Source organism: Pararge aegeria, chromosome 8 (assembly GCF_905163445.1).
Source record: "Pararge aegeria chromosome 8, ilParAegt1.1, whole genome shotgun sequence".
Lineage (NCBI taxonomy): Eukaryota > Metazoa > Arthropoda > Insecta > Lepidoptera > Nymphalidae > Pararge > Pararge aegeria.
The window spans coordinates 10,351,706-10,362,797 of NC_053187.1; positions in this window are offsets into that span (position 1 = coordinate 10,351,706).

The window sequence follows — 11,092 nt, forward strand, 5'->3', positions numbered from 1 at the left end:
TGCATCCGACATAAGTAGGTAGGTCCTATAGAACTATAATTTAAATAACTATACTTGGTACTCATTGAGGCTCCGCTTATTTTAATACTATGGAAATTGTAATGTGTTCAAAGGTATTCATTAGGTAGGTAATAAGTATTTAAAGTCTATTTTTCCTTACCTTGGTAAAAATATTCACAAGAAATAATAACTGGGTTTTTCTGACGCAAAAGCATTAAGCTACGTGCTTATTCATAGGGCATTTGATATATAGAGTCTCTAAACTCTTTGCCAACTCGGTATTTCCTTAAGTTTGGTCTGCCATCTATAACTGATTAAAGCATCTATTAGTTTCGCTAATATGGAAGTAAGTAAGTTCGTAAATCTTTCTAGGTAGGTCCTTCAAATACATAATAGTTCGATTATCTTCTCCCATACTCATTTTTGGAAGATTCCTTTATGCAATGAAATTCTTAAGATAAATTGAGCTTCAAATAGAACATAAAGCGCAGTCCGACGGGCGACAGTCGTAAAACACTGTTTGCCTACAACGAATAGTTGGCGTTGTATTGATCCTTCCAATAATTATCGAACACGTTTCATGTCACTATGTTTAAGCACATGTTTAAACACAAAAGTGGACGAGTATGGGAGACGATGTAGCGAGCCGTTGTTTACAAGTTTACGCACCGTAGAGGTAGGTAGGCAGTCGGTAGAGCTAACAGAAAACCTGTCGCGGAGAAATCTTCGTTTACTGCAAAAGATAAGGATGTCCATTTGTCGGTATTTTTTTTATTTGTTTGTAAAATGGTAGATATTGAAGTAGGTATCTGCTTAATTTCATTAAAATTCTGCAATTGGTTATGTTGGTACTTTATTTAATCAGAAATTTTAGCTTTGGTTGATTTTATAATTTTAAAGTAATTTTTCAAATTATTTCTTCATACCTAACTAATTTTCATTCCCATCGGGGCCTAGACCTTTTTTAATAGACACACATCTTATTCCCATCATGCTGCTTTAATGTCTTGTGGCGATGTTACCTAACTAACGAACTCCGACTCTCAGGGAAAGATTATTTTTAGGAGATCACAATTATAAGGCCTGGCTAGGCACTGTTGACAGATAAAGACAAAATTTATGCCTCTAAATGCCATAAATGGAATATCCTATGAAACGTACAATACAAAAATGTAATAGACATATTTATTTATATAAAATAATAAATACCCATTACGTAGAAAGCCTCGAAGTTAAATTGTAAGTAGGTAGGTACGTACCTATCTACTTATCTCTAAATATTGAGTATCACGTTGTTTAATTTTTGAATCTAAGTTAGGATAACATACGTTTTATGACAATTTACATAACGTTTGGCTCTTGTGAAGTGAAAATCCGACTAAGTACCTACCTGTTATGACTTATCATCTTTGACGAGTTTCTAAGGTAAATTGAGAGTTAAACTTTAAAATTTAAAGTAATAGTTGTAAATATTAGCTCTTGGACACGTACATTTCGAAACTGTAATCTTTAGCGTACTGTTAATGCTAATGACAATTATTTTTTATGGAGTGAGATATTGGTATTTTACTCATTTTAAAACAAAATGATCCATTGAATTTTTGCAATATTATTTTAAAGTGAACTAGTGTATTAAAATCATACGTAAAGGAATTTTAGCGTAGGTAACAAAAGTAGGTACATAAACAGGAGCCTACTCTGACCAGTCAAACTACTTAGTACCTATTTTTGAAACCAGAAATTTAATTAGGCAATTTAGGACGAAGTACACGAAGGTAGGTACTTATTTGACAAGTTAACACAAGTATGGGATCAGTACCTAAGTAAGCTTTCTTTGCCGCACTCAAATGTAAACGTTATTTTGACGATTTTGGTGCTTTGAAGAGCGCGTTGGTCCTACAAGAGGGAGATTTATGAATTTTGTTATGGTATACTTAACTGGTATAATATAAGGTTTACCCGGTACCGTTAGATTACATAATCACTTTCCACCAGGTGAGATTACAATCAAGGACTTGTAGTGAAAAAAATCCTTTCTTCTTTTCATGCATTCAAACTAAAAGTTTTGTTAGTTACCTTTGCTCGGTGGAATCGCTGCACTGATCTTGATGAGCTACAAAATATAGCTTGCACCTCGGAGATAGTTTCATAATCCACGGTCCTGGGCCGCTTGCCTCAGCGGCTCCCAGCGACTCGCTTATGCCATCTGTCCACCTCGTTGGGGGCCGACCTACGCTGCGTTTACCGGTGCAGGATCGCCATTTCAGTACCTTCAGACCCCAACATCCATCGGTTTTCCGGGCTATGCCTGCCCATTGCCACTTCATTTTCGCGACTCGCTTAGCTACGTTGGTAACTTTAGTTTTTCTACGGATCTCCTCATTTCTGATTGGATCACGTAGACATACTCTTAGCATAGTTCTCTCCATCGCCCGCTGAGTGACTCTAAGCCTTCTTATTAGGCCCGTAGTTAGCGGCCACGTCTCAGATCCGTAAGTTATCACTGGCACTGTTAGAAGATTTCGGACGTGAAGATGTCACGAAGTCGGCGTAGTGTGTTGCAAACTTCTTCTTAGACCAGGCGCGTTTGGAACCCTCGTACCTCGTTCTAACGAATGTAGAACAATAAACAGTGAAGTATGAACGTTTCGTATACTTAGGTAGCTTCATCTGTGGTAAACTTAAAATCTCTGGATTATAAGATTATAAATTTGATACCTTTATCCCGAAAAAGCACCCGGGAAAGTAATCCCGTGGGATAAAAAAATAGCCCTTTATTTGCATGCAACTTGAAACTAAGTATCGGACAAGAGTACCCACCATAATCAGTATAACCTCCCAGTTTGCGTACCATCGGCAACGCGGGCTGGTAGGCTTTAACAATTATTATAACAATATGTTTATGATGAGACCGCGACCTAATACGTAACGTTATCTCCAAAGCACGGGGTCAGACACCGCCAATTTGAAATACTACAATTCGTGGTGGCTCAGGGTGGTTTTTATGCCGAAAACCCCCACAAATTGTCTGCAGGAGTTTAACCTGTTCGGAATACTAAGTCAAGTTATAATCTCGCAAGCTTAACACGGCCATTCAATCTTTCGTCAGATATGGCATGAGATAACGAGACTAAATAGTATTTACGCCAAGGTGTTAATTTCAGGAGGTTAGAGCACCGTGAATTTTATTTATATGAAAAGTTAATTCACGGTCTCCTAGCACGTAGTGTTTAAACGGCGGAGTTAACACTAGGCTCCGAACAAACAGTGTTGAGGAGTGATGGTACGTGAAGGTATCGCGCGTGCGTTGCTTTGCTTTTCTTTGCAGCTGGTGTGAAAGCTAACTAGTAACAACACTTCCTATATTGAAATATTTTTTGGTAAGTTAACGACTATCGTTTAACGCAATGGTGCAAACTCTCGCGACTTAAATGAGATTCCATGTTCGAATTTCGGCACGAAAAATAATCCATATAACTGACCTTTATTATTAACCTTGGACTGTCTGATCGTAACTCCTTTACTAATGACAGTTTCACTGTTGTCCTCTTTTGTAACCCCAAATTTTACATGAGAGTTTATTTGGAACATATATTATTGTTGGTGTTATAAGTAATTAAAATTTTTGTTCCTTGGGCATTCAGCATGACAGCATACATTTTTGTCATCAAATGATGACAAAAACGAGATTATAAGAGATTATAAGATCGTCTCTGAAACTAACATTATTTAGGTAATTCGAACTTAAGCTGCATAAACGACACTTGCGGCCAGTGTACAAGACGTATTATACTTGCGTAAAAGACACTTTCAACCTGTATACGAAACGTACTAAACTTGCATAAAATACACTTGCGAACTGTTATACGAGATGTACCGAACTTGCATACATGAGACTTATTTCCTGTACATGCGAGATGTACTAAACTCGCATTAAAGATACTTGAAGCGGGAGCAGAGTGACCCGTCGCTCGCAGCTTGGTCGCTGGTTGTAAACCAATTTACGCTTCTCTAGGTTGCTCATGAAAACCGGTTTGGCAACGATGAAACCGAGTAAAATTCGGTACCTACTCGGTTTTCGGCGAAACATATATCATCGTTTTGATGGGATTATAATAAAACATAATTTTATTTTTTATTCTACTACAAATTAGCCCTGGACTGAATCTTGCCTGAAGTGATGATTCAGCCTCAGTCAGCAAGCTAACATCTTAGACTGTTAGGGGTAAGGCAGTTTGTTAAATTAATATACCCCTAATCGGATAAATAGGCGGACCGGAACGCTAAATCGCTTCGCGGAAGTCTTTGACGGTGGTTACTAGCCTAATAGTAACCACCGTAAATTATAAATCCTTAAATTGCTCTTACCAAGAATCGAAGCCGGGTCCTCCCATAATACAATATCTCAGCGTTCGACAATTCAATCGTTGATAACTAATATCTCGGAAACCTAAAACTTGAAAGTCTTGACTTATACGTTACGTACGTATTTGTATTGATACCTGAGTTTGATTAATACAGGTTTTATACATGGCGCCTGATTTGAAAAAAATTAAAATGGCGGACAATAGCTTTTATATGAAAAAGTATTTGGACATACGTCTTAATAATAACGATAACCTGATGTACCAAAATAATCAAATTTTGTGTAAAGTTTATACTTTGGCTCTAATATCAAGTACAAATAACAAATTTATTAGAATTTCAGTTCAGTAGTTTCTAGGAAAGGACCGAGTAAACGGTTTGGAATATAGTGGAACATCGCTTAGGTACAGTCAGCATCACATTTATTTACTATCAATAAATCATGTAAGTTCATACTTCTTTAGATAATATTATAAAGCTGGGTTTGTTTTTTTGAATGCGCTTATCTCAGCAACTAGATAGTCCATTTAATTTAACGAAGAAGGCTATAAGTGCGCCTACCAATAAGAGGATTATAAATAAAAAATGTCGCAAAAACGGGGAAAAAAATCCGTATGGGAGCTTCACGGCACACGAGAGGTTGCGCTTCACGTACAGTCTATCTTATGAGGTTGACTAATACGCGGATTACGTCACGGAGGGTAGCTTGTATATTGGAAATTATCCTTTGGATTACGCAGGAAAGTTTAAAGAAGCTCGCTTTCTGGAAATGGCAATAGGCGTCGCATGAAAACTTCTTAATCTCGCGGGCATAAGCTTAATCGGAATGAGTTAGTAGGGCTTATGGTGGTACCCCGTATAGAATTTTAGTTTGCCTTACCTATGTACGCTTTCAGTTTTTCTTACAATTACACAGTTTTCTGATGGTAAGTAGAAATCGCTTATACACAGACCACCAACACTTCGCCGGGCATGCAAGGAATGGAATGAATGGATGGAATAGATATTTCTCCTGCTGGAGGAGATCTTTCTCCTGCAGCAGTGATAGAAACGATGCTTGCGGAGGATAGAGCGTGGAAGGCGGTAGTTTCCTTCTGCGAAACTTTATTCGTCAAGAAGGAGGCTGCCAAGCGAGATCAAGAGCGAGACAATCCCGCTCGGAGAAGACAGCGCCGGAGGGCTGGTGCTGACCGCGCTCATTCACCTGCTCAATAGTCCCAGACGAAGAGACATCAGGGTCTACCTTCGACCCTGGGAAGACAGCCGCTTGCTAAATGCTAAAGTAAAGCAACCTCAACGAGCTACAAACATTGTGCAAGGGAGGCACCGGTGCGTTCCTTGAAGATCCCGGAGCCTCCCAATATGTACTGAGGCTGGCTACCGAGGGGGTTTTTTTTCCGAATTCTCCGAATTCTCGAGTATCGGGTATCTTTTAAGAAGAGAAAAAAACGTGTTACGTACGTGTACGTGTTAAACCTATTTTAAACGTGTTAAACCTTCCTTTCCTTCGGACCTGAACACAGCATTACGACAACGCTGCGGACGGCAGAAATAACCAAGGTGACTTCAAGCTCTATCACGTGGAGCTCTACTACTACAACTACTAAAATGGTTGGTTTTTAATTTAAATATTGCACTTGTAATAAAAATACGTGCGAGATACCTTCTTGTTACCCATATCTCATTTAGAATTCTCTAGAATGACACAGACCACAGTGTTTAACTTATGTTGCGGCTGCTTTTCTAAGCCGTGAAAGTGAGGATGTTAGCTTACCGAGAAACGATTTTACTTAGTTAACTGTATCAGTATACATAAACCACGGCGATCGGCTATAACGGCCGTGTGTTTAAAAATGAAACGTTCTGTAGAGAGCATTGAGCTGGTTCGTTGTTTGAAGTTTCCTTTTTCAATTAGCACTTGGCCGGTAGGCCGTATCTGGGTGAGGCGAGTTCGGTACGTTGGAATGCTGACTAGGCCCTCTTCGTGGAGCATTGGAAGATCATACTTAAACATCACTACCTACTTACTATACTACTTATTGATTACTTAATATTTTGTCAACCAATCAGCAGTGGGCCTACGTGGTGGCCTACGGCCTAAACCGTTCTCATTGTGGAATGACACTGGTGCCCTGTTATAGTGGGCTGTTATCAGTGGCGTGCATAGAGGGTATGGACAGGGTATGCAGATGATATAAAACGAATAAAATCTCCAGTACTAGTTATAAATACATAAGGGTAGGTTTTGTATAACTCTTACAATGTCTATCCTTAAGTTTTTTACAACTCGTACCGGAGATTTTCTTCATTTTATATCATCTGCATACCCTGTGCATACCCTCTATGCACGCCACTGGCTGTTATAGGGATTTTATAATGATTATTTAATATTTTGGTTTAGTATCATCATCAGCCAGTAATATCCCACTGCTGAGAACATCTTCGACATCAATTATAAAGAGTTAATATGAGATGCTATTTTTAACAACTGGCACCGATGGCTTACAGAGCTTTCCGAAGAAACCGAATTTCTAATAAGAGTTGATATTTGCGTTGTCATCATCATATTAATTATCAACAGAAGGACATATTCCTGCTGCGGATAATAGGTTTGTCTCTTAAAGGGGTTACCCCTGTATGCGAGTGAATTTTGAATCTCGACCTCGCCAAACATAAAGTGATTCTGTGGGGTTAATTTTGACACCTTAACATTCAATATTGTCAATTTTGACGGCATAAATGGTGATAACGACTTTGTTAACTCTTAGCGAATTAAGACAGCTTAATAATTTGTTGTGAGATTTACGGTGATGTTGAATATCGTGACTCGGTGAGGTTGCTAAGTAAATCTAAATATTACCTTTCTAACAAATATTTTGGTAAGAGTTATTACGCACGGTATAAACAATTTACCTAATAAAGATTTTGTACATAATTTGCAGTGTTCCAGTATATCTTTAAAACTCCTGATTTTAAGAGATTATATTGCAAAAAGTACTTGCACATTTTAAATTCCTGTTTTGGGGGACTAGAGGTTCTGCAAGGTTTCATTATAATCATATCAACCTATTATCGGCGCACTATAGGGCGTGGGGTCTCCTCCCACGATGAGAAGGGTGTAGGCCGTAGTCTACCACACTGGACCAGTGCGGCGCTCGGTGAACTTCACAAGCCTTCAAGAACTTTATGGTTAACTCTCAGACCTGCATGTTTCCTCACGATGTTTTCCTTTGCCGTTGAAGCAAGTGATATTTTAATTGCTTGGAACGTACATAACTTTTAAGTTAGAAGTACGTGCTGGGATTCGAGCTCAGTCCGCAAAAGTGAAGCCGGATTCCTAACCACTAGGCTATCACCGCTTTTAACCGCCGATTAACTTTTAGTCATAATGAAATGTTAGATACATTAAAACATTCCGAGCGGATCCCCCATCCTATACGTATCTCTATACATTAAAATATCATGATTTTAAGGGCGAAGTGGCTTATTTTAAGATTCAGCGCCCTTAGCCAGTAAGGCAGCCCCACAAATGTATAGAAAAAATGATACCCCACAGTTTATTGATTTGAATGATGATAATTAATGTATGAACTAAATAGGTACAATACAAAGAAATAATCTAAAACGTTTATTCTACTATATATTAGAAGTGCAGGCTGTAACCCCATTTTTACATTTATACATACAAAAGCGTTTATGAGTGCAGAGATTATAGTTATAACAGAATCAATCTTTACTTCTATCCCATAGGAACTGTTCCTTTTTCCGGGATAAAAAGTACATTCACTCCAACATTTGATTCCGCCGCCCCGGGCCATGGGCCTTTTTTCCCTAGGATAAATAATACGCCCGATATTGAAAATCATCTTTTAATGTTTTTATTTTTTGAAACATAAATAAGTGTTTTGTTTGCTTTTTAAAATATATCGGTATTTATTATATTAGTCTAGAAGTATAGCCCCTTATTTGGTCTTTGGCAGATCACTGGTGGCCTAAATTTAATATGGTTTCTAAATTGATTTGCGTCAGTTTTAACAGGGACAATTATTGATTCTGCTTACGTTTTTTAACTGCTTTTTAACAAAATTGTCAGGTAGGTACTCAAATTGTTAATTCGATCCGCTGTATACTTAGACAAAATAGTACATTCTGACATTAACTCCCCTTTCCTGCTGTCTTTGATCGATATTAATTGTAAATATTGTAAAAGAAATCCTAAAACCAGTAAAACTTTTAGTCTACACGTACCTATATAAAAACAACACTTCTTTCTACAATCCAATGGTCAGAATGTGCCGCCTTTATAAGTCGAGTTTGTTTCCTCGTGCAATTTTGACATTCAAAATGTCATGAATCTGTTCCTTTCATAAAATCTCTGCATAGTTGTAGCACAGCTTGACGTTGTATTCTCTTACACTTTATTCTTTTACACTTTATTATTTTATATATATGATTTGAATTTTATTTTATAGAGAATATTTTAGAACGTATGTTCGTCACATCTATTGGCTGCATTTATACACGCATGGGGAGAGTGGCTAATATTATGTTTTTCTCCTTGTTCTTATGATTACATTATGTAATGATCTGTTTTGTGTGTTAATAAAATAAAAAATACAAAACGTACAAGTCAATTTGCTTTCTGCCTATTCTACTACTATACGCTTTTTATCAGACCAGTACATGCCGTACTGGTCTGATAAAAAAGCCCATGAGGATACAGGTATGTAAGGGTGTTTCTTTTGTTCAGACTTTCAAGATTGGTTTTTGCAGTCTCTCTAGAGTTATGTTATAGTAACAGGTAATATTCACAACAGTCAGACAAATATGTCTTTCGAAATCAGTTCGACCTGACTCTAATAAGGGCTGCAAATGCCTAGTATCATAATAACAATGGATTTTTAATTTTTTTCATTCGTACTTTCTGTCTACTGAGACAAAATTTGCAATTGCAGACTTTGACCCAGGTTGAAACGCTGGGATATAGGCCTGATTGGTGAGTGATATTTTTTTAAAATATCTCTTAAATCTTATTATTATTTATTTTATTTATTCTATTTGTATTGTGTGTTTATATATTTATATACGTTATAATGTTTACGTTTGTTTATATGTATATCATATGTCTGTATAAATGGATATATTAAATATATTAATATAGTACCCATAACCCACCTGTCAAGTGTCACTCATTAGGTATGTCCTCTGCATGTTGGTTGCCTGACAGAGATCGTTTTTTAGCGATAAGGCCGCCAATTGTTTTATGTGTCGTTTTCCTGTAGTTGTTATAGGTATATGTTTCTTTGTGTGCAACAAAGTGTAAGTACTTATTTTTCTCGTTATAAGAGGTCAGAGGTATTTGCAATCATTCGGTTGGCCCATTCATTTGGTGCCTCCAGGTCTCATAGTTATCTAACAATGTGGAACCGTTTCAACTGTTCCTACAATACGTGGAAAATATTAGTGCTAAACGGTGCAGGTTTTCGAACGTAATGTACTTAGGTATTCCAACTTTATAATACTCATAAGTGGCATATCTTTCATTTTTAATCACATACCTATGTATAAAGTCGCGAAGTGGGTATATGAACATAGCCCGGAGAACCGATGGACGTTGGGGTTACAAGGTGCTAGAATGGCGACCCCGCACCTGTAAACGCGGCGTTGGTAGTCCTCTGACGACATAAAATAATTCGCAGGGAGCCGAGAGAAACAAGCAGATCAGGATCGTGAATTTTGGAACTTCCTACAAAAGACCTATGTCTTGCAGTGGACGTCAATCGGTCGAAGTGATGTTTTTTTTGTTTTTTATTCCACTACAAGTTAGCCATTGACTGCAATCTCACCTGCCTGAAAGTGATGTGTTGGTAGATAGGTTAGAATTCATAATTTTCTTTTTTTAAACCGGTTCTTGTTGGGTTATACTTAATTACCAAAAGATGATCTGACTCTTTTATTTAATAGTGCATGTTGCCGTGGGAATCACTAAATCTTTATCAATGTTATGTAGAACAATTGTTAAAATAGTGGGTAGTTATATATTAATATTATTATATTCTCTCAAATAGGCAGACTGACCTTTCCTTTCAATTCTATTTTAGTTCTACCTCGTTAGGGTTTCGATAAGAAAGGGTCAAATAGATAAAGGAGCCTTTATTCAATTTGCGTTCCCAGATAGATATGATTTTTACATATTGGGAACATTCAAAAGTCCACGAAATGATAAGATTTTAGGTTAAAATATAATTTGTAAAAATTTGTAGTATGGCATGATTGCAACGATGTTCTTGACCTACAGTTAGCATATTTGATTAAGGATCACGATTAGTTCAATTTCCGGGCCGGACATTAAATTATTAGTTATTGTTTTGTCTAAGCAAAATTCTCTATACCAAACCGGAGTTAGTAAGTGGGTGTTGTCTCTAAGGAGACAAGTTGTACGCTTAAAATTTGTAGGTAAATACATAGGTTATAGTGTTCCACCTAAATAATTTCTTATGGTTGATAGCTTAGTGGAAAAGAGACACTGGTAGTTAGCACTTGGCGTCCCTTTCAGGACGAAGTTCGATACCCAGTACACACATCTAACCATTCGGATTAATATGCGTTTTGAGCAATTAAATTCTGCTTGTTGTATGGGTAAAAGAACATATCCTAAGGAAGCTTTGAGCAAAGACGTGTGAAAACTACCGCTCTGCACATTGACCAGCATGGAAGACTCGGCCTA